General features: G+C 45.7%; 2 long non-coding RNA genes across 3 annotated transcripts; one reads left to right on the top strand and one right to left on the bottom strand.

The window, feature by feature from the left end:
- Window positions 1–1,145: 1,145 nt before the first annotated feature.
- Gm40550 lies at window positions 1,146–15,715 on the bottom strand. Its single transcript, XR_871039.3, has 3 exons — window positions 15,629–15,715; window positions 4,094–4,327; window positions 1,146–3,433 (listed from the first exon to the last, which is right to left on the bottom strand). It is a non-coding gene; the product is annotated as a predicted gene, 40550 (long non-coding RNA).
- On the top strand, window positions 4,272–23,014 carry Gm39409. 2 transcript variants are annotated; one of them, XR_871040.2, is made up of 5 exons: window positions 4,272–4,389; window positions 13,459–13,551; window positions 13,969–14,099; window positions 21,463–21,606; window positions 22,275–23,014. It is a non-coding gene; the product is annotated as a predicted gene, 39409 (long non-coding RNA). The 2 variants fall into 2 exon arrangements; XR_871041.1 differs by lacking the exon at window positions 4,272–4,389 and adding an exon at window positions 12,601–12,663.
- Window positions 23,015–24,379: the final 1,365 nt, after the last annotated feature.

Genomic DNA, 24,379 nt, shown 5'->3' with positions numbered 1-24,379 from the left:
CAGGACCTCCCCCATGCCAGGCAAGTGCTGTTCTGCTGACCCACACCTCTGACCCTGAGTGTAAGTGCCCTGAGGTGGCCCAGTGCTGTAATGATGTTGTGTTGTCCGGGTCTTTCTGTTTTTCTTTGACCTTCCTTCTGTGACTTGACACAGATTTACTGTCATCAGCCACAGTGAACAACAAGGGGAGACCTGGAGGTGTTGTAGCCTGAGAATGTGCCAATGTGTGACTTGCCTGCCCCAGAAAATACTCACCTTTTCTAGACATATATGGACACAAGAATATAAGCTTATGATGAGACATATAGCTTCTCTGAACTCTGAGGCAGGAGGATCAACTGAGAATCCTAAGACTCACCCAGGAATTCAAGTTCAGTCTCAGCAGTGTGAAGAGATTGCTGTATAAAAAGGAGAAAAAACCCACAAAGATATATGTATATATAATATATCATACATATCAGTATATATCATATATTACTATAAAAATAAAAATACACAAAGTTTAAGCTACAATATATCATATATCACAATATCACACACATATATATGTATATGTATATGTATATGTATATATATATATATATATATATATATTACAAAATGTAAGAAAAAAAGGATTGAAATATTTTAAATTAAAAATTGCATGTAGGTGGGCTTCAGTGGCACATGCCTTTAATCCCAGCACGCAGAAGGCAGAGGCAGGCTGATCTCTGAGTTCAAGGTCAGCATGATCTACAGTGCAAGTTTCAGAACAGCCAGGGATACATACAGAAACCCTGTCTCAAAAAAAACCAAACCTTGCTGGGCATGGTGGCACATGCCTTTAATCCCAGCACTTGGGAGGCAGAGGCAGGTGGATTTCTGAGTTCAAGGCCAGCCGGGTCTACAGAGTGAGTTCCAGGACAGCCAGGGCTACACAGAGAAACCTTGTCTCGAAAAACCAAAACCAAAACCAAAAAAAAAACAAAACAAACAAACAAAAAACCCAAACCAGGGCTGGTGAGATGGCTCAGCTGATAAGAGCACTGACTGTTCTTTTGAAGGTCCTGAGTTCAAATCCCAGCAACCACATGGTGGCTCACAACCATCCGTAATGAGATCTAACACCCTCTTCTGGTGTGTCTGAAGACAGATATAGTGTACATAGATGTAGTAATACATAAATCTTTTAAAAACAAAAACAAGACAAAACAAAACAAATTGCACATAATTTACTCCCAGGTCAAAAAATGGCTCATCGTGTTCTCAAAAAAAAAAAAAAAAAAAGTTTTTCTGTATGAAAAGGGGAAGGGCAGACACAGAAAGAGGCAGGAAATGAAGGAGTCACAGCTGCATGCCTCTGCCACCACCCAGAGCCACCAGACCTTCCCTCTACAGCGAACTGTACTTCCTCAGAGAGGGAGCCACAGCAAGTCCTTCCTCCTTTAAGTTGCCTTGGCAAGTATTTGGTCACAGCAACAAAAAGAGTAGTTTCGCAATACACTCCCCAGGAAAAGAGAAAGAGGAAGAACGGAAAGGACAAGAAGAGGAACTGAGAAGGGGAAGCAAGAAGGAGAAGTGAGAAGAGGACACGAGAAGGGGGAAATGAGAAGAGGAAGTGAGGAGAAGAAAGAAGGAAGAGGAAAGCAAGCAAGCTGATTGTGGTGTCTCGTGTCTGCAACCCAACACCAGAGACTGAAGCAGGAAGATCGCTGAAAGTCTGAGGCCAGCCTGAGCCACTTTGTTCCAGGCCACATGGAGATACAGTGAGAGAGAGACAGTGAGGAGGGGCTTGCCGATAGCACTCAGAAGCCCTCTCATGACCCTGTCTGCTCCTCTATGGAATTCACTCTCTTTTTATACTGCACAATCATGTCTGTGCCCTGTAGCTGCTTCTTGCCGGCTCCTGAAATCTTGCATAAACGGTGGCATTCAATAGGCCACCTTCTGAGTCAGGCCTTTTTCAGCTAATGATGTATTTGCAACAGCTTCCACGTTTGGAGCAAGGGTAGCTTGGGGTTTTCATCTCTGTACGGTAATCTATGGTGTGAAGGAGCCACAGAAGATTTCCTTGTTCTGGGACAACACAGAGCTTCCAGTTGAGACCGTGATGGGAAATGGTGCTTTGGCAGTTCCTCCTGTGCTCAAGCAGAGGTCATTTTTTTTTTTTTTATACAAACCCACAGGTGTTTTCTATCTCTCTACTTCCCAGAAACAATGTTTTCCCTCCAAACACACCCTTCCCCATTCCTTACCACCTTGTCTGTGGTTCCGCTGGAAATATTAAAACCCTGCTGCACAAGCCAGGGACCTTGGCTAAGTAGAGAAGGAGGGGGTCAAAGCCTTCCCGGAGGCCTCCCTTCCTCTCTGCTTCTGATTTCACTTACAATAACAATAGCAACACACACACACTACTTAAAAGCGCGATAAGAGTCTTATTCACTTCCTTCAGGTTTGTGGGAAATGGAGGGGAAAGTGCTGGGTTTTGTGGTATCCCTGATAATTGGGCCTGGGCTTTTAGAAACCTGGAGCTGGGAGAGAGGGGTCCAGATTGGCAGAGGGGAGGGGCCAGGAGAGGCGGTGAGCAGCCCATATCCAGGACCTAATCTATTTAGGTAATTTTAGAGAAGATCATGGAGCTGCAGCCCATGCAAGACAGGGAGCTGGGTGGGCGGGCAGCTTGCTTGCTGCACGGCTGGGCTCCTAAAAACTGTGTCTGAAGGAGCTGCAGGCAGGGTGCCCGAGCTAACTGAGCCACAGTGTGTGTGGCGGGCTCTCTGACCTGCCGGCTGTTTGTTGCTGAGCTACTGATTAAGGCTGGGTAGAGTAAGACCTCCCTGTAGGGACTGAGCCAGCCCCCTCACCCGCTCACCCCGACTCTCTCTGTAGCCACAGGCTTCCGGGGGTCACCCAAGAAAGGAACCACCCAACCACTAGGGCTTGTTTTGTGTTTGCAGTGAGTGCCACTCCTGGGTGGGTGGTCTTGGGACGTATAAAATAGCCAGCAGAGCAACTAGGAGTTGCCAGTCGTCAGTGTTCCTCCATGGTCTGTCTGTATTTCAGTTCCTGCTTCCAGGTTCCTGTCTTGAGTTAATACCCAGACTCCCCTCCGTGATGGACGGTTGTCTGCATATGTAAGATGAGATAAACCCTTTCTTTCCCAAGATGCTTATGGACGGTGTTTCATCAGAGTCATAGGAAGCTAATTAGAACATCTTTTGACCTCCACACACCCATAGTGGCTAGCACAGCACTCATAAGGCCTCTGTTTCATCCTTGTACTGCACACACACACACACACACACACACACACACGAAAGAGGAGAGAGACTTTAAAAATTAAACAAAGCAAACATTACCTTTTATATTCTCTTGGCCGGACCGGTTCACAGGAACACAGACCCCCCATCTATGCTCAATATGAGGAATGTCACATAACTTAACTTGCAGCCATCTGAAATACACCATAAGTAGTAAAAGGTAAACTGTGTATTCATATGACACAACAATACACAGCCAAAACAACAACAGAAAATGATTGTGTAATCTGATGGGGCTGGTTGTGTGGCAAGAGGAGAGCCGTTTCCTATGTGAGCTGTTTTCTCCCTGGGAACCTGCAGCTAGGCCAAAAGCTATGAGGGAGAACTGGAGGACTAAAGGGTCAGAGGTGGCCAGAGTAGCTTATGGGAGGTCCTTCGCCAGAACTCGGCAAAGTCTGACCTGAGGTGTCATTTGGTCATTCATTTCAAGAGCGGCAGGTCTGTCTGGATGCTTATCTGGTCCACCTTTGGCTGAGTACAGAAGGGACTTCAGCCCCCACCCCCTCACCTCCCACCCCGTCCCCACCCCTGGCTTTGCCAGATTTGGAAAGAGGGCAGGGGGTAGGGGTGGCAAAGAACTGAAAGCATGGTAAACAAACAAAAGAAAACTCAGAGAATAAAGGTAGTAACGTCTGAGACAAAGAAGGGAGTGTGGTCACCACAGAGCTAAGGGTTAGAAAAGGGGAGCTGGAAATACACAGAGAGCAAGGAGTTAGTTGAGGAGGGTGAGGCCGAGGTAACAGAGTGGGGAAGGTTTCCTGGTTGTCATAGTGTCTGATAGTGGGATGGCTTACTAGGTACACATCCATAGAAGCTGATCGATGTACAGAGAACCGCTCCAGCTTAGGCACACAGCAGCACACGGGTTTATTTCTGGCTTTCCAGTTGGTGTTGTGTGAGTTTTCCACTGATGCTGCTCCAGGGCCTCAGCACACACCTCTGGCACTCTCCATCTGGCTAGCAGAAAATGTGTGGGCAGGCAGGGGACAGCCTATTTCCTTGTCCAGAACTCAGCCACGCGGCCACACCTAACCAACGAAGGAAGAAGAGAGAGGAACAGATCCAGTGAGCAGTGTGGCCTCTGACACAGGTGAGAGGTCAAGATTGGGGGCAGGGGGCAGCAGCATGCAGTCACAGCCAAAGCAGTGGCAAGCCTGCTTGTGTAGATTGTGGAGTTACCATGAACTTGCAACAAGTGAAATCCAGAGAAGTGACCTCAGAGTTAACAAAGAGAAGTACTTCATAAAGAGCCACAATTAAGAGTCTCTCTCTACTCTCCCTCTCCCTTTCCCCCTCTCTCTCCCTCTCCCTCTCCTCCTCCCTTTCCTCCCCCCTGCCTCACCCCTGGGGTGTGTGTGTGTGTGTGTGTGTGTGTGTGTGTGTGTGTGTGTTGCTGGGGATGAAGCCCAGGCCTTGTGAGTGTTGAGTAAGTCCTCTACCATGGATCTACACCCCAAGATCCAAATGAGATCTTTGGATCAGGAAATATGGATAGCACCCCACTTTTAAGAGAGGAGAGAGTTCAGGCTGTGCAGTGGCTTCTGGGGAAGTGTGTCCTCACCAAAGGGTGGGGTGCACTGGGCAATGTCAGACAGGTTACTCACTCATTCTATCTGGGGTTCACTGTTTTACAATAGGGATAACAACAATACTGTCCTTAGATGGTTGCATAAAATATGGAAATACCTGAAAAGTGTTTGGCATGCATGCCATAACATCTTAGTGTTGTACTAAAGCATGCTGGGTCAGGTGAGATGGCACAGTGGGTAAAGATGATTGCCACCAAGCCTAACAAGTAGAATTTGGTCTCTAGGACCCAATGGTAGAAGAAGAAAAGACTAGATATCACAATCATACTGTGGCATACACACACACACACACACACACACACACACACACACTGAAACAGAGAGCAAGGGGTGGGGACAGATTCTCCTTTTCTGTTTTTGTTGAAAAAGGGCCTTTAAAAAAAAAAAAGAAATGATTTATTTATCTTATGTATATGAGTAGTACTCTGTAGCTTTACAGATGGTTGTGAGCCACCATGTGGTTGCTGGGATTTGAACTCGGACCTTCGGAAGAGTAGTCAGTGCTCTTAACCCCTGAGCCATCTCTCCAGCCCTTGAAAAGGGTCTTGTGTAGCCCGGCACGGCCTTAAACTTGCTAGCAGCCCAGGATGCCCTTGAACGCCTGATCCTCCTGCCTCTCATCACAGTGCTGGGACTGTAGGTATCGTAACCATGCCAGCTCTCCTTCACCTGTCGTCTTATTCTATCTACGTACTTTCCTCTGTACGAGCCTTCACTGGGCCTTCCCCTCAGAAAAATGAAAGCTGTGTTAGCCCTGCCTGCACTTTAGGACATGATTCACAAGTGAGCATGTCACTTCCACCTAAACTTGGGCTGCTACTCAGAGCAAAGGTTCAGTTTTGACATCCTGTAGAGAAGTTCATTGAATTTTAGACTTTAGTTTTTAAAAAAAAGAAGCCTATATCTTCTATAAATAAAACGGGAATCTCATTGTAAAAGGGCAGGAGGAAAAAAACGCTTTGTGTTAGAACAGGGAAGTTCTGGACGGGGTGTGGTTACTTTCCAGATTATAGTTCTTGAAGCTGTTCCCCCCGCCCCCCACTGCCTAACATGGACGTGTGTGTGTGTGTGTGTGTGTGTGTGTGTGTGTGTGTGTGTGTGTGCGTGTGTTTATGAGCAAAGGAAGAGTGAGCTTGGGCGTGTTCTCCAGTGTGCTGTGTTGTTTAAAGCCATCTCCTGAGAGGTACCCAGGCTATCAAAGGCTTCCTGTGATAAAGGAGACCTTAGCACTAAGTGGCAGCAAGGGACCTCCTTCCAGTAGAGGTTCAATTAGCACTCGCTGTGACTGTCGCTATGCAGAGGGGACAGTGTGCACACCACTCTTCAGCTTCATCCAGCCACTGCGGAGCTCATCAGAACTCCTGGTGCCATGGGGCTGTGTTATGCAGAGAGCTGCTGGTTCAAGTCCAGCCCCGGAGAGGAGACAGATGAATCTTCTGCCGCAGGCTAAATAAAAACCAGGGGAAGGGAGGTGACAGGAGAAAAAGCAACGCATGGTAAGTATGCAAAAGGCCCTGGATTTCACCCCCAGTACCACATTAAAAGCAAAACAGCAGGGCTGGGTGTGGTGGTTCATGCCTGCAATTCCAGAATGTGGGAGGCAGAAGCAGGAGGATCATGCAAGCTCAAAGCCAGCCTGCGCTACATAGTAAAACCCAAACAAGGGGCTGGAGAGATGCCTCAGCAAATAAGGCCACTGTCTGCTCTTCCAAAGGACCCGGGTTCAATTCCCAACACCCTCACACAGAGATACAGGCAGACAAAACATCAATGCACATAAAAATAATTAATTAAAAAGGTTTTAAAAAACAAACCAACAGTAAATAAAAAGAAACAAAGCAACAGCAAAATAGCTTGGTAGAAATCTTCATTATCACATTGTTAAAACAAACAAACAAAAAAACCAAAACAACTCTTGTGAGGGCCAGATGGCTCAGTGGGTAGAGGTGCTTGCTACCCAGCCTGACTACCTGAGCCTCAGTCCCAGGATCCATGTGGTAGGAGAGAACTGACTCCTGCTAGTTGCCCTCTGACCTCCACAAACGCTTTGTGCCCCAAGAATACCCTCCCATTTTATCATTAAAATAAATAAAAATGAAATAACAGCATAGGTGGTATGAAGTGGTCAGGGGAGGAGGTAGTTGGGGGAGGGAGGTTTTAGTGAGCAGAGGGATGGGAGGGTAGATCAGAGGAAGTGGGAGGGGAGGGATACCTTACACTAAGGATGTTTGAAAAGGTCACATGGTTGCATCTGAAGTCAGCTACAGTGTACTTATAGGGAAGCCTCCTATTTTATATTACACAGTAGAGTTTGATTGGAGTTAAACTACACAGGGTGAGCTATGTTCCTCCCAGCAGTCTTTAGTTGCTAAATAAAAAGCCCAGTATCTTTCTGAGTTGTTGATCAGAGGCATTTTGGACACCCCCAGAACAGTACAGGCTATCGCCATTGCTCCTGGCTGCCTAAAACAACTTGATAGTAAGGTGTTATTGCTGGAGACATCAGACACATTGCTCACAGGATATGGAGAAATCAAGTTGGTATGGACCAGGAAGCTCCTTCCCTGCTCGCTGTACTGGGAGATTCTGTGTAGGCCATTGTGAGGGAAAGACATCAAGTCTTACCTAGCTGTGAACTCTATGAATTACAATAATGACAGTGCAGTAAGATGTGCCCATAGGCACACAGTGGCACAAATATTACAGGGGGCATCCAACCACTTTCTGGTTGGATGTAAGTCCTGACTACAGGAAGAAGCACACACTATTTTCTACTATATGGACATAGTATAATTTCATCTTTCTCTGTTCGTGGACTAGGGCAGCACTCAGACCTCATCTGAGGCGTTGCTTTGTACAGTACAGGAAGGTTAGCAAGGGAACTCCTAAGTGGTCAGAGTGGAAAGAGTGAGTCAGCGGACTTGAGTTCAGTCTCAATTGGGACATCTGTATCACACACATGCCAGCACTGAGGAAGGAGACTGTTAGAATTAGAGGTCAGGAAGGACCAGATGAAACGGTATCTTCTGAACAAGCAGGACTGCTGCAGTCTTGGACCATGGCAGCCTTGTTGCCTATGCTAGATCAAGCCAGTGGAGAGATTCTAGCGTGGAGTGGAAAATGGTTCACAAGTGGCACCACCCACACTGAGGAGCTATGGACGGTTGATGGCTTCTGGGAGAGGGAAAGTCTGTTTTCTTTAAGAGTGTGACCCCCATAGGTTGATTATGCTCCAGTGGGTAGCCACACATCCAGGAGTATATGGGCAGCACAAATAGAACACCGTGGGTTGTTTAGAAAAAAAAAAGAGAGAAAACAAAGCAAACAAAAATGGGGACATGGCGTTGGGAGTGGAGGTGGGGTAGAACTGGGAAGAGTTAGGGTGAGGAATGGAGATGAATAAATATGATTATTATGATATGATATTGTATTGGGGGCTGGAGAGATGGCTCACATGTTAAGAGCACTGGCTGCTCTTTTAGAGGTCCTGAGTTCAATTCCCAGCAACCACATCGTGGCTCCCAACCATCTGTCATGGGATCTGATGCCTTCTTCTTGGATGTAGGTTATACACAGAGATAGAGCACTCATATACAATATACATAAAATAAATCTTTAAAAATATATTGCATGAGATTTTCAAAGAATTAATACAAAGATATTTTAAAAATTAAAATCTCTTATAAGTGAGTTACTAGGTTGCCAATCGGGGTATTTGACCCTTCGTGATGATTTAAGTGTTTCCGTTATCCATCAAGTCTAGTATGCTGAGAGATCTGACAAACAGAAGGGCAGGGTAGGATTGCTCAGCATCTCCCACTTAAAAAAGAAGTGAGAATGGAGTCTAAAGAATTCTTGGCATCTTCTGAACATGAAGTGTCTTAACATTCTGTGGTACTTCATAGCACCTCCATGTAAATTCCCTTCAAACCATGTCAGGAAGGTGTTCTTATTTATAGATGACAGAGAGATGTGTTGCTGTGGGTTGGTTTGGTTTGATTTGAGTGGGTAGGTCCTCCTTAGGTCACATAGTTCTGAGAGGTTGGCAGGGGCTGGCTCAGAGAGGTCTCCTTGATGTCATATCCTGTGTTCTTGCACAATGCCTACCCTGTCCTGTTATTAAAAACTAAACCAAAAGGACACTAAACACTGCTTCCTCTTCTTTCTCATCTTATGATGGAACTTGTGTGACCAGTGATTTGTCCCAAATAGTACCCAGTTGCTCAACTAAGAAGAAGCCACAGCCTCCAGTGGCTCTGGGTATCATTGGGCTTGTGAGTCTAACGCAGATAGAAGCAAACTGCTTTTCTGTGGCTTTTATGGTTCAATATTATTTCAGTATAATCCTGGTATATTCATCATCACTGACTTAGAACATAAGAAGACAGGTTTCCGGAGCCTGGGCACTTACTTAATTTGAACTTAAATTTAAGAACTTGGCAGGGAGGTAGAGGCAGGAGGATTAACGAAGTGAAGTCCTGGACAGCCTGGCGTACAGAGCAAGACTGTCTCAAAAAGCAAAGCAAGTCAAACACTTATTATATGCCCATAACCCCATAATTGGATATGGAGGAGGAGGGAGCAGTTTCTCATCCTTCGCTACATAGTGGGGGCTTTTGTTGGTTTGATTTGTTTTTTGCTTTTTGGTTGTTTGGTTGTGTTTTTGTTTATTTGTTTTTGTTTGTTTTTGAGGCTATCCTGGAGTGTGTGTGCCTCAAAAGGGGAAAAAAAAAAGAGGAATAAGAAGCTGGCATTAATCGCTTCCTCCTCCTCCTTTTCTGAGAAAGCAGTAGTTCTTATTTACAAAGTCCCATTTTACTGTTTAGCCTGAAGTTCAAGAGCCCACCTCATCCAGCCTTGAGCCACTATTCAAAGTTTTATTTCTTCTTTTCTTCTTCTTCTTCTTCTTCTTCTTCTTCTTCTTCTTCTTCTTCTTCTTCTTCTTCTTCTTCTTCTTCTTCTTCTTCTTCATGTTTTTCGAGACAGCGTTTCTCTGTATAGCCCTAGCTTTCCTGGAACTCACTCTGTAGACCAGGCTGGACTCGAACTCAGAAATCCACCTGCCTCTGCCTCCCAAGTGCTGGGATTAAAGGCATGTGCCACCACTGCTCAGTTCTTCTTTTAAAGATTTATTTTATTTATATAAGTACATTGTAGCTGTTTCGAGACACACCAGAAGAGGGCATCAGATCCCTTTACAGATGGTTGTGAACCACCATGTGGTTGCTGGGAATTGAACTCAGGACCTTTGGAAGAGCAGTCAGTGCTCTTAACCACTGAGCCGTCTCTTCAGCCCTTGTTTGTTTTTCAAAACAGAGTTTTACTCCATAGCCCTGGCTGTCCTGGAACTCACTATGCAGACCAGTTTGGCCTCGACCTCACGGAGATCTACTTGCCTCTGCCTCCTGAGTGCTGGGATTAAAGGTATGTGCCACCACCACCTGGCCAAAGTCCTAAATAGGTCTCTGCCCTCTCCTGCAGGTACAGCCCCTTGGGCTGGGTGCTATCCTTTCACCTTCAAACAATAAACTTCATCTGGGTGCGGTGGCACACTTCTGTGATCCCATTCATCACTTAGAAAATTGAGGAGTTGGACGGATTGCAAGCCCAAGACTGCCATGGGCTACGACGTAGTGAGTTCTGGGCCAACCTGATTATATCAGTGACTTTTCTAATGGTGACTGTGACAAAACACCAAGGCCACTTATTAAAAAGAAAAAAGATTTTACTCAGGCTCTGGTTCCATAAGGTTGGGATCTACAATGGCAGGGACATCATGACCATAGGCAGCAGACATGGTAGACAGGACTGGAAGCTGAGGGCTCACATTCTGATCCAAAGCATGAAGCAGAGGGTGAACCAGGAATGATGTGGGGCTTTGAACCCTCAAAGCCTACACCCCAGTGATGCATCTTCCTGCAAGGCCCCACTCCCTAAACCTACTCCAACAGCACCAGACCAAGCTTTGCGGTCTCTGAGCCAATGGCGTGATTCTCATTCAAACCACCACACTGGTCTACAGAGCAGACTGTCTCAAAATACCCAAACTCCTACCAGCCTACAGAGCTTTAATCCAGCTACAGCTCTAGAGCTCAAGCCCTCTACAGAAAGGAAGGATTCCTCCTTCCTGACCTTGGTGGTACCAAAGGTTTCATTTACTGTCTTATTGTGTTTAGTAACTAAATGACTATTCCCAAAGGGTTGTAAGTCCCTGGAGGTGTGTAGCTAGTCTTTTGTTTGTTTGTTTTGAGATGCTGGGGATTGGACCTAGGCACCTGATAGGCAACCACTCTACCACCAGGACAGTCTTATTGTGTCAGTCAGGCTGGCCTTGAAGCCATCATCTGCCTGCCTGTCTCTGTTTCCCCAGCTTGTGACTAACTGGCTCTGTGTGTCACCTAAGAAGCCTTTCTGCTGGAAGGGGATATTATCTGTGTTATCTATGGTTGTGTGCCTGATTTTTCCCCCCTGTGGTGTCATGTCTATACTCCAGAGATCAGCCCATTATCCCTGACTCAAGGATAACACCTGGTGAAACAGATTGGCTGTTTGAGAGGAGTGATAACAGTGGTGGCTTTTTCTGAGAGCGAAGAGGGCAGGTGGCCCTCCATTCTTTAGGAGTTAGGCAGCTGTGAGCTGCTGGGTGAGTCTGTTGGAACCAAATCCCTGTGCTCTGGAAGAGCAGCCAGTGCTCTTAACTTTGCAGCAATCTCTTAAATCCTAGGTATTCTGGCTTGTTTTTGTTTTTGACAGCCTCATGAAGACCAGGCTGCCCACAAACTGACCTTGAACTTCTGACACTCCAGCCTGCACCACCCAAATGCTGTGATTATAGATATTCATTACCAAACCTGGTGTAGGAGATACTGAGAGTTAAACTTAAGGCTGCATGATAGACAAGGACTCTGTCAGTTGATCATCATTCCAGCCTACAGTTTTGGTTTTTGAGACTGAGTCTCATGTAGCCCAGATTGGTTTTGAATTTGCTGTGTAGTGGGGCCAACCTTGAGTTCCTGATCCTCTGGCCTCTAGCTCCCAGTGCTGAGCTAATAGGCCTATGTCATTATGACTGCCTCAATGCAATTATTGGCTTAAGCCAGGATTATCAAATGACGTTAAAACCTATATGGATGGCTTTCTAAGGAAGCCAGACCAATTTTCCTGAAGAATCCTGAATATCCTCTTTTAGGCTTGTCTGTTTCTCCACATAGATGTTAAGCTAAATCCTCTATTTCATTTCAATAATATCTTAATAATAATTTAGTTACAACCAAATTCAGTAGTTTTGGTTAAAACACAAATGCATGATGGTGTGCACTTTACACTGCATGGCTCAAGCAAGATCTAATGGATAACACTAATAAAGGTGCTGAGGCCATCAGCTGTCACAGGTGCCATACTTGCTGTATAGACCAGGCTGGCCTCAGACTCACAGAGGTCTACCTGCCTCTGCCTTGAATGTTGGTCTACACAGCAAGTTCCAGGGCAATCAGGGCCTAGTAAGACCCCCGTCAATGAAGGAAGATGCCATTATAGGTAAAATGATAGTTTAAAGCCATAATTAGGAGGAATGCCTTGTTCATAGCCTGCAGAAACCAATTATAAATGACATTTGACACTTAAGGGGCTGGAGAGATGGCTTAGTGGTTATGATCACTTGTTCTTCTTTTAGAGGACCCAGGTTCAATCCCCAGCACCCACATGGTGGTTCACAAGCATCCATAATTGCAGTTCCAGAGGATCCAATGACTTCTTCTAGCCCTCACAGATAACAAGTATGCATATTGTATATATACACACACAAAACACATAAAATAAAAATAAATACATCTTGAAACATTCTTTTTTTTTTTTTTTTTTTTTTTTTTTGGTTTTTCGAGACAGGGTTTCTCTGTATAGCCCTGGCTGTCCTGGAACTCACTTTGTAGACCAGGCTGGCCTCGAACTCAGAAATCTGCCTGCCTCTGTCTCCCAAGTGCTTGGATTAAAGGCATGCGCCACTACACCCAGCTGAAACATTCTTAAATAAATAAATAAACAAGACAGTTGAAGTTAGGCGTTGTGGTGCTCACCTTTAATCCCAGCACTCTGGAGACAGAGGTAGGTGGATTTCTGGTCTACATAACAAGTTACAAACCAGCCATGAATAAGTGAGACCTTGTCTCAAAAAAAAAAGGACAAAATAGAAGTATTAAGTATGTATTAAAAGTATTAGATAGGGCTGAAGAGGTGGATCAGTGGTTAAGAGCACTGACTGATCTTCTAGAGGTCCGGAGTTCAATTCCCAGCAACCACATGGTGGCTCACAACCATCTGTAATGGGATCCGATGTCCTCTTCTGGTGTGTCTGAAGACAGCTACAGTGTACTCATATAAATAAAAATAAATCTTTTTTTTAAAGTATTAGATAATTTTTAAAAATAGTATTAATTTTATTAGATGAAAAAAATGGCACCCATTGCTGAGCATTAAAACCTAAAAAAATAAAGAAAAAATGTTATTTTGACTGTATTGGAAGATATTTTTTGCTTGGTTTGGTTTTAATTTATTATTGTATCTTTTATGTGCAGGGGTGTTTTGAATGCATATTTGTCTGTGCCCACATGTATGCAGTGCCCATCGAGGCCAGCCAGAAGAGGGTGTCAGATCCCCTGGAACTAGAGGTACAGATAACTGTGAGTCACCATGTGGGGGTGCTGGAAACTGACCTCTGGTCCTCTGCAAGAGCGGGCAATGCTCATAACTGTTGAGTCATCTCTCTAGTTAGCCCCATTATTCTTATTTAGAAATGCATATTGGATAGGAGGATGAGGCAGGAGGATTGACATTAAAAACCTGCCTTGGCTATACAGTGTTATGCTGCCTTTTTTAAAAAGTGAAGGAAAGAAAGACCTGTAGACAGGAAGGTTGGGGGTGTGGTCAGTGGGTCTGTACTTTTCCAGTGCACTCAAGACCTGGTTTCATCTCCAATACCCCTCCCCACCCCAAAACAGAGAAACACACATACGTGTGTTTAAGGCTCTGTAAGAAGTGTGCAATAAAAGTTACTTCTTACATTTCATTTATTTATTTATTGGTAGACACGTGCCAAGTTTGCGTGTGGACAAAGGACAACCTATGGGCGTGAGTTCTCTTCTTTCACCATGGGGGACCCAGAGATCAAACTGGATCACCAGCACCTTTACCTGCCAAACCATCTTACTGGACCTAAGTGAGTTCTTATTCAATAGATCTTAGGCAAGCTGCCACCCTCACTGCTGCGTATATCATGTGGAATGCGGGCCGAAGGGATAGCCATGTCTGGAACATGCTGGTGTGGAGCGGAAGGGAAATGGAAGATGATTAGATCTGGGGAGAAGGCTTGATCAATAAAGTTCCTGCTATGTGAGCATGAAGACCTGAGTTCAGGTCCCCAGGACTCATTTGCAGGCGTGGCTGAATGTGTCAGTGTGTTGGTCACCCTGGCTCTGAGCAGGAGAGTGAGAAACTGTTTTCAAAAAGTCAGCACCGTGTGCTCAGGGTCACACTCAGCCTGTGCTGAGACCCTGTCTCAAAATTTTTTTTTAATTTTAATTTTTAGTAATTATCTCATTTATTTTGAGACAGGGTTTCTCTCTGTAGTCCCGGCTATCCTGGAACTTTCTATGTTTCTATTTCTATTGAACTCAGAGATCTGCCTACCTCTAAGTGCTGGGATTTAAGGTGCCTGCCACTACACCCAGCTTTTTAAAATTTTTAAGGTGGAGAGCTGTCACAAAAGTCCCCTAACATCTCCTTCTGCCACCCACATGTGCACAGGCAAACCCCTTCATTTTGTCCTTCAAAAGGCAATGAAAGATAATGGAGCCCCACTTTATTTTTTTAGGGTTTTACTGGTTAAAGCCAGGCACACGGTGAAGTCTAGCATCGGTGAAGTAAAGAAGTGTAAGCTTCCCACAGGGAGGGGCAGTAGAATTATCTGGAAATCAACGACAAGCAGAACAAAGCATCCCAAACTCAGACATAGCAACATTGTTTATTAGGGAGAAAATTGCAATGTTAAATCCAGATGTTGGAAAGCAGCGAAGACTAAAAAGTAAATGAACTTGGCTTTAACCCCTGGACCCGGAATAGCAAACAGGAGAAGGAAGGAATTAATAGAGCAAAATAGATAATATCAAACAGAAAACCCAAAGCAGAAGGTCTAGGTTGTGTGTTCTGATAAGATCAGAATGTAGAAAGCCTTTGGCAACTATAAGCCAGAAAGAAAAAAGGCACACTGGCATGCCAAACAAAAACAGCATGCCAAGATATCCAGCCCCTTGAGATACTGTGCCCCCCGTATTTATCCCAGTGAACTTAAAGTTTTGGATCACCAAGAAAAATATAAACTACCAAAAAGGATTCAGGAAAGGCTGAATTTACCAGCAAGAAACAAATAATCCAAAATGTATCTTCAAAGAAAGGAATTCCTTCCCCCCACCCCCACCCTGGTTGGGGGGGATGGGGGGAGGTAGCGTGCCTGTAATCCAACTGCTCCGGAGGTGAAGGGGAGCGGGTCAGAAGTCTAAGATCATCTTTGTTTACAAAGTGAGATCAAGACCAAGCGGGGCTTTGATAAGATACTCAAGTTTCACCACTGTTTAAGGAAGGCATGGACCTCATCTGATAGGAAATGTCTCTTAGTGAGGGATTGTCTCATTACTGAATGTCTCATTAGTGAGAGATGGAACGCTCCTTAAGGGTAGGAATAGCTCTTACCTCAAGCTGCCACAGGACCAGGAGCTGTCAGTGCGCTGAAAGTAATCAGCAAAATCCAGCTAGGCAGTTGCCTTTGCGAGGGCTTCCTGTAGCTTTCCTGGTCATTTCCTCTCTGTCCCCTCACGTAAATTTGCCTTTTACATGCTGGTGACCCTCATAGGCGGAGTCTCGCCCCTGGGTACCTTTCATACCAGGAAGGGAAGAGATTTCTCCATAACAGTTACAGACGCTTTGCTGGCACATTCTATCTGTCCGTACTTTAGCATTTGCTTGCCTTGCTAGACATCACACACCTGAGCCGTATGCTATATGAAAATTTTCTCCATCAAAGAAACTAGCCCATCACTCCTGTATTCAGTTCTCAAGTTCTCACTCTGCCATGGGCAGAATGCTAACACATCCTCCCCCCCCCCCTTTTTTTTAGAGGGTCTCACTATGAGGCTCTCTGCTGGCCTTGAACTCACAGAGATCTGCCTGCGTCTCTACCTCCCAAGTGCTGAGTATAAAGTCATGCGCCACCATGCCGAGCTTGCAAATAGATTTCTCTTTTCTTTTCTTTTTAAAACTAGAACACAACATGAACGGCCTCTAGCCCAGCTCCCAGCAGAGTCGTTGTTCTGCATATGAAACCTCTGGAGTCCAACCTTAACCTGGACTGTCAAACACTTCTCTCTGCCTTCTTGTCTTCCAAGTTCCTATCGGAATGGCCCGTTAAGCTTGATTTTTAGCACTTTGGGGCTTTTTTATTTTATGTATGTGCATACACTGTAGCTGTCTTCAGACACACCAGAAGAGGGCATCAGATCCCATTACGGATGGTTGTGAGCCACCATGTGGTTGCTGGGAATTGAACTCAGGACCTCTGGAAGAGCAGTCAGTGCTCTTAACCACTGAGCCATCTCTCCAGCCCACTTTAGGGGCTTTTGTTGCGCATGACTGGAAACTCTTGTACCCCACACAGACCCCAACACCAGCCTAATAACCACATGATCAGGTTTACTGCAGCAACGGCCCAACTTCTCAGCAACGGTAATTTGTATTAACTGTCTGGTTGCCAGAAGAAAATTCATGACAGAAGCCGTCTACAGGACAGAGTGTTTAGCCTGGCTCACAGTTTGAGCAGGCAGTTCCTGGTGGGAGCCGTGGCTGAAGGAGTTTGAGGCAGCTAGTCACACGGTGTCTCCTCATGCAGCGAGAGCAGCCAGCAGTTCTGGCTGGTTCACTTTCTCCTTTTCGGTCTGAATAGGGCTCCAGCCCATGGGACGGTGCCTCCCATGGTTAAAGTGGTACGACATCAACACACTTCATCTATTTAGTTTCTCACAGGCATGCCAGCTTTTGCTTGCAGTGATTCTAGATCTTATCGGGTTGACCCGTCAACATTAAACATCAGTTAACCGTGCAGATGTGGAGTTTTCTGCTTACTAAACATTTCAAAGTGACGCTTAAGTAATCACTTGCTACATGCCCCAAGTGAAGAGATTAGTGCTGAAATGCCTTTTGGGGGTGGGTGGGTGGATGGGAGCCGCTAAGTGGCTCCAGGCCCAGGAAGTATGGCGTGTGAGGAGGTGATGACAAATCTATTTAATAAACCAGAGAAAACAGCCACCTTCCTGGGGAACTGGGAGGGCATTATAATCCCTGGGGATTTAGAAACTAAGCCAGGGTGAGCCAAAGATTGGGAAATGAAGCAGGCGCTTACTTGCTCGGAATCTTGAAGTCAAGGTCAGAAATAATGAGACGCAAAAGTCGCCATCCCTAGAGTTGTGTGGAGTTGGAGGCAGTAGGACTGAGCCTGGGGGGTAAGCAATAGAGTTCAGTTAAGAGCCAGAAACGGTCCCAAGACAAGTTCATTACCCGAGATACACTGACTGCTTTTCTTTCCAATCAATCTGAATTGCGGTCAGAAAAGGCTGGCAAGATACGCCAAGAGACGAAGTCAGCTCTGGAGAACACGCCTGCCCTCCCAGCACGAAGAATTGGAGGCAGGAAGACCCGGAGCTCCAGGTCACCCTTGGCTACATAGTGAGCGTTAGGTCAGCCTGGGCTCCATGAGATATGAAAAAGAGAAAAGAAGGGAGAGAGAGAGAGACACTTGACTTCCTGAGGTAGGAGGGACTGATCCTTGGAAGAACTTAAGAAGAGGCTAAGTCTTGGGTCTGGTGGGTACACCCACTGGCCAGCCTCCCGTTTAAATCCAGAAATCAAAAGGCACTCGCTTTAGAAAGCTGGTTCATCAGGGAAATCCAGAGTGTCTGAGGATATCACCTAGCCAGCCCTTCTCCCAAAGACTAGGCTAGTAGATGAGCCCCAAAGGCTGGTGAGCACAGAGGGTACAGGGGCATCAGATGCAGAAAGACCTTCCGAGAGATGGGCTGGAAGCCTCTTACTGGAGATCAGCCCTGTTTGTAAACGGAGGAACATAGAAGGAAGTTAATCTTGGCTGGCACTCCGTTCTCAAGAGACCGCATCCCTAAAGGCCAGAACCATCAGAAGTGGTCAGCTCCTGGGAAAAGCCCTGCAGTGTGCACATGGCCCAAGGCCAAGCTGGGGGTTTGGATTTCCTCTAGGCAGATTTACATTTGCCTTAGAAATAGTCAGGGGACTAGAGAGATGGCTCAGAGGTTAAGGACACTGGCTGGGCTTTCAAGGGACAGAGGTTCAGTTCCCAGCATTCCACATGGCAGCTCACAACCATCTGCAACTCCAGTTCCTAAGGGTCCAAAGCTCTCTCTCCTATCATTGTGGGCAATGCATGGACTTGGTATACAGATGCATATTCAGGCAAACCCCCATACACATAAGATAATAAAAGACCTGCGGTGACAAGCCATAAAATGCTTGGTTTTTTTTTTTGTTTTTTTTTTTTTTGTTTGTTTGTTTTTTGTTTTTTTTAAGCATGAGGACCTGAGTTTGATTCCCGGAAGCCCACATTAAACAGTTAGGTTGGTGTTGGTCTCAGGACCTCCGAAAGCTGTGATATCACAATAGGCGGGACCCGGAGACCTGTTGCCAAGGCAACAGTCACCATATTCCCAGAATCCACTTGGCTCACCTCCCACATTTACCGGTGTTACATCATCACCCATAAATAAAGGCCCCTCTGATCTCTTTCTCTCTCTTCCCCCTTCTCTTTCTACCTCCAACTTGCCTCTCTCTCTCCCAATAAACCTCTTACACGTGGAACTGCTTTAGCCTGGTGTGCTGTTTAGATGCAAGCCTCTATTCTAACACATCAGTTGGTATTGGGTGCTTGCAATCCCAGTGCTCAGGAGACAGAGACAGACAGGTCCCTGGGGCTCATGCCCTCCAGTGTAGCCTCATTGGCAAGTACCAGGTCAATGAGAGACCCTGTCTTAAAAACAAGGTGAGCAACTTATGAGCAACGGGTCCTTAGGTTGTCCCTCTGGCTTTCACACATACTACACACACATACACACCACAAGCACACACACACAAAATAATTAGACTTTTCTCCTAGGTGGCCATTTTCTCCCTCCACATCATCTAAAGGATTTCTGAGACAACGTTTATCACAGACCAGATGGTCTAACCTTGGTAGGAATCACAAGAGAGTTTTCTTCCCAGCGTTTTGCCAGCCTGCTATTGTATTCCGGCTTGTCTTTCATTCTGTTACACTTATTCCCAACTTTGCTTCAGGTGTGTGGTCCCTAAATGACATTAGAGCAGAGGCCAAAGCCTGCAGTGGGTTTCTCATCGGACACCAAGGAAAGGAAAACATACGAGGATCCACAGATACAGCGAGCTAAGACAGATACCGGGCACAGGCACGCACAGGCACGGGCTCTCCCCTCTTCACAGCTGTGAGGCAACTACTTGGGCCTTTCAGAATGCTGTTAAACAGGCCAGGCACCGTCCAGGCGTGGTTTCAGAAGAGCGGCTCTTGCCTTCTCTGTGTTTTCCCACAGGGAGCCTGAGGAGAGATCTTAGTCATCCCTTATCGCCTGGCAGCTTCCTGCTCAGGCAGCGGCAATGTCCAACATGTATGAGTAACTCTTGTGCCTTGTTTTATTTAACACACGCAGTAGATTTAGCTTGCTTTCTTTTCTCGAGCAAGGTCTTACTATTAAGTTCTGGCTGCTGTGGAACTCACCGTGTAGCCCAGGCTTCGCCTTAACCTCACCGAGTTCCACTTGGAACTCTGCCTGCCAAATGCTGAGATTAAAAGCGTGGACAACACTAAGTTGAACCTTAGTTTTCTGATCTAACTCCAAGCGGGGCTCAGTGGACCAGGGTGGGAATGGGGGATGGAGACCCCTAAATCCACCTGCTAAGTAATGTAACCACTTTATTACTCAATCCAAAAGTGATTTCTCCCAAGAAGTAGAATGTGGGAGCTTTCCTTGGTGGTTCAAAACACAGTGCTGTTTCAAGTATCAATGTCAAAGTACAATATCATCAATACTTTGCATCCAGAAAAGATTTGTCCCTTCACCTTCTTTTCAAGTGTTGGGAACCGAATACAAGCCTTGCATAGATTAGGCAGGCACTCTACCCTCAAGCTACACCGCCACTCGCAGGAAGAATCTAAGAGGGCTTAAGTTGTGAAAGGCATTCACAGTGGTTCTAAACCTGAGGGTGGCCTCCCTTTTGGGAGGTTAAACAATCCTTTCACAAGAGTCACCGAAGGCCATCGAAAAACACGGATATTTACATTACGATTCAAAACCGTAGCAAAATGACAAAATGACAGTTATGAAGTAGCAATGAAATAATTTTATGGCTGGGGGTCAGCACAACATGAGGAACTGTATTAAAGGGGCACAGCATAGGAAGGGCGAGAGCCCCTGCTGTAGAGGAGTCCAACAGCGAATGATGCACTAGGACGAGCCTGGTGTGGTATGTGGGTGCTGGCGGGTTGCTTCTTTTCCTTTCCCCCAAGAGCTGAAGATGTGGGGAGCCAGCCTAAAAATAAGGCCATTCCTGGAAGTCTAGTTTCCCTAGTCTCTTTCATGACACTGCCCCTCTTTTTTTTTTTTTTTTTTTTTTTTTTAATTGGTTTTTGAGACAGGGTTTCTCTGTGTAGCCCTGGCTGTCCTGGAACTCACTCTGTAGACCAGGCTGGCCTCGAACTCAGAAATCCACCTGCCTCTGCCTCCCAAGTGCTGGGATTAAAGATGTGCACCACCACTGCCCAGCCTAAGGTCCACTTCTTGCTGCTTACTCTCACACAGAAATGAGTGATCTCAAGGCAGAGACCGGAGAGAGACTCAGGAGTTCAGTGCTTTGCCTAACATGTCTGAGGCCCTGGGTTTGAGCCTGAGGTAGAGGGATAGCTTCGAGACATTGTATGTTGTGAGACTTAAAGAAAAGGTTGCCTTAATGGGTCTGCAAATACGCAAGTGACTCTGGGTTCAAGTGCTGCTCTCTCTCTCTCTCTCTCTCTCCCTCCCTCCCTTCTTCCCTCCTCCCTCTCCCCGTCCTCCCCCCTCCCGCCCATGTGTGTTTGTGTTTGTGTGTGTGTGTGTGTGTGTGTGTGTGTGCGCGTGTGTGTGTGTGTGTATGTGTGTGTGTGCTGGGGATTAAGCTGGGGTAAGCACTCTACTATTGAGCAACAACGTCCCAGTCCCTGAGGCATTTAAATAGATTATAGGATTCCTCTCTCCTTTCTTCTTAACACTATTTCAAAGCTCTGAAGCATCCTACAGGAGTCAAGAGTAAACTCTCTCAGGCTTTCCCATTAGCACTCCTCCCCCACTCTGGTGTCCTCAAGTGCTGTACATGAACACAGGACCTTAGTCAGGGCGACCGAGGTCAATGACAGGACACGTGGGAGTTTTGAGAGTTTGTCTTTTCTGTGTGAAATCCTGCAGGCCTACAGACTTCTGGAAATAAATGATGAGGCAATGGAACAATCAATGGAAAGCAAGATTCCAGGATTTGTTTAGAGCGCCTGGACCTCGAACCAAACCTTTCTTGAAGCCCGTGACCTCTGGACTTTCCAGCTGTGTTCACCTGTAAGTTCCCTTTCAATTCAATTCAATTTCATTGTCTTTCCTGTTTCTTTTTCAGTTTCTTTCAGTTTATTTTCTCTTCCTTCCTTCCTTCCTTCCTTCCTTCCTTCCTTCCTTTCTTTCTTTCTTTCTTTCTTTCTTTCTTTCTTTCTTTCTTTCTTTCTCTCTTTGCTCCTTTCTTTCTTTACTCCTTTCTTTCTTTCTTTCTTTCTTTCTTTACTCCTTTCTTTCTTTCTTTTTACTTTTTATGATTTCATACTTGTTTGTCATGACGTAAAATATTTTGATTGTTATTCCCAATTATCCTGTCTTGCCCAACACACTTGTGTGTGTGTGTGTGTGTGTGTATGTGTTTTAAACCTCTGAAGCATCTCTCCACATCCTAGGGTTGTTTTCATAAGCACATTTAAGGAGTTATTCTCCTTTGCAGGGCTGGGGAAAAAATATCCCCACCCCCACCAAACATTAATTCCACCCCTCCCTAACAGTTCCTTTGGGAGGGGTGGAGTCTCGTGTGCCCCACCTCTGTCCTCACACAGTACTGACAGGCCCAGTCACACTCGAGCATGTAGCATGTGCAGAGTTGCAGCTGCTGGGAGTTATGAATGTAGCAGCCGTGTCAGGTTGGGAAGACAGCATTCCATAGCACCCCTTCTCTATCTCTCTTACAGTCGTCTCTCTGCTGCCTCTTTGACATTCTCAGAACCCGGGAACAGGTGATGCAGACTTCTCATGTATGGCTGAGCCCTCAACAGACCCTTGGGCCAGTTATGAGTCTTTGCAGTAACTGTTGCCACGACAAAAGAAATGTCTGTGGCCAAAACCAAGAGCAGCACTATGGAGTATGGACATGGCTGTGGTTTGCATAAGGTGTCCCATCATCTTGGGCATTTGAATACTTAGTCCCAGTTAGTGGTGCTGTTTGGGGACACAGGAAGAGTGGCCTTATTAGAGGAAGTATGCCGTTGGAAGTTCAGAGATTCGTGCCATTTCTAGTTTGCTCTCTGTTTCTTGCTTGTGGTTCAAGGTGTTAGCTCCCATATCAGTTTCTAGCTCCAGCCTCCCTGTGTGCCTACCCGCTGTCATGCCTCCCCATCTTTATGGACCATAACTCACCAGGACCATACGCCCAGATAAATCCTTCTTCTATAAGTTGTCTTGCTCATGGTATTTTATCAAAACAATTAATACAAATAGAAATATATAGAAAGCAGTTTCACCGGAACTTGATCTTGATTGCCCGCCAGAATTGGGTGACAAAACCCAATTGTTGAAGACAGCACACACGTCGGTTGCAGAACGTAGAGAAAGCAAGCTGGAGGCTTCCTTCTTGCTGTCTGGCTCTCATAGTACTGGGAGTGGGGAGCTCCCAGTACTATGAGATCTTTTTTTTTAATCAAACCAACATCATCATCTCCTAAGCCGTGAACAATTTAAATTCACTTAAACAGGGCCTGGAGAGATGGCTCGCCAGCTAAGAGTGCTGTCTGGGGTTCCAAAGGTACTTAGTTCAATTCCCAGCAACCACATGGTAGCTCACAACCATCTGTAATGAGATCTGATGCCCTCTTCTGGTGTGTCTGAAGTCAGATTACTCATATACATATAAATAAATACATACATACATACATACATACATACATACATACATACATACTTTTAAAACCTTTACTTAAACAGTAAGTGGAATTATCACCTTGTTTACGTCATCAGGCACACATTCCTTCCTGTGAAGCAGGTCACAAGTTCCATAGGAAAGCAGTTGTTTGCCTCCATAACAGTGGTGCCACCATTGTGCTAGTGTGTATACACACCTTTCCCGGAAAGTCATTAGTGCAACCTGCAGAGTCCCAGTTGAATAAGACTGTTGATGACTCCCCTCGAGCTCCCCACTCCCAGTACTATGAGAGCCAGACAGCAAGAAGGAAGCCTCCAGCTTGCTTTCTCTACGTTCTGCAACCGACGTGTGTGCTGTCTTCAACAATTGGGTTTTGTCACCCAATTCTGGCGGGCAATCAAGATCAACGCTGTCTTGGTGTCTGTTCTATTGCTGTGAAGGGACACCATGACAATGGCAACTCTTTTAAAAGAAAGCATTTAATTGGGGCTGGCTTACAATTTCAGAGGTTCAGTCCATTGTCATCATAGCAGGGAGCACGGTGCTAGACAGGTAGATGTGGTGCTGGAGAAGGAGCTGAGAGTTCTACATTGGGATCCACAGGCAGGAGAAAGAGAGAGCCACTAGGACTGGCTTTGGCTTTTGAGACTTCAAAGTCCACTCCCAGTGATACATTTCCTCTAACAAAGCCATACCTTCTCCAACAAGGGCACAAATTTCATAATCCTTTTCAAGTAGTTCTGTTTCCTGATGACTAAACATTCAAATCTATGAGCCTGTGGGGGACTTTCTTATTCAAACCATCACCAGTCTCAATGGCCGTCTTACTTCGGTAAGGGTAGAAGATACAGGGGACAACTCATAGGTTGGTACCTCACCCATGGTACTGGGATGTTCAAGAATCTGTGGTTTATGTACTCTCTGTGTCTTGTTAGGGAAAGATAAATAACAAATACATATTAGTTAGGGTTTTAGTGCTATTGACAGACACCATGACCAATGCAAGTCTAATAAAGGACATTTAATTGGGGCTGGCTTACAGGTTCAGAGGTTCAATCCATTATCATCAAGGTGGGAACATGGCAGCAGCCAGGCAGGCTTGGTGCAGGAGGAGCTGAGAGTTCTACATCTTCATCTGAAGGCTGCTAGTGGAAGACT

The sequence above is a fragment of the Mus musculus genome, chromosome 9, assembly GCF_000001635.26.
Source record: "Mus musculus strain C57BL/6J chromosome 9, GRCm38.p6 C57BL/6J".
Classification (NCBI taxonomy): Eukaryota; Metazoa; Chordata; class Mammalia; order Rodentia; family Muridae; genus Mus; species Mus musculus.
Note: the sequence above shows the minus strand (reverse complement) of the source record. Positions and strands in the feature narration are given on the sequence as shown.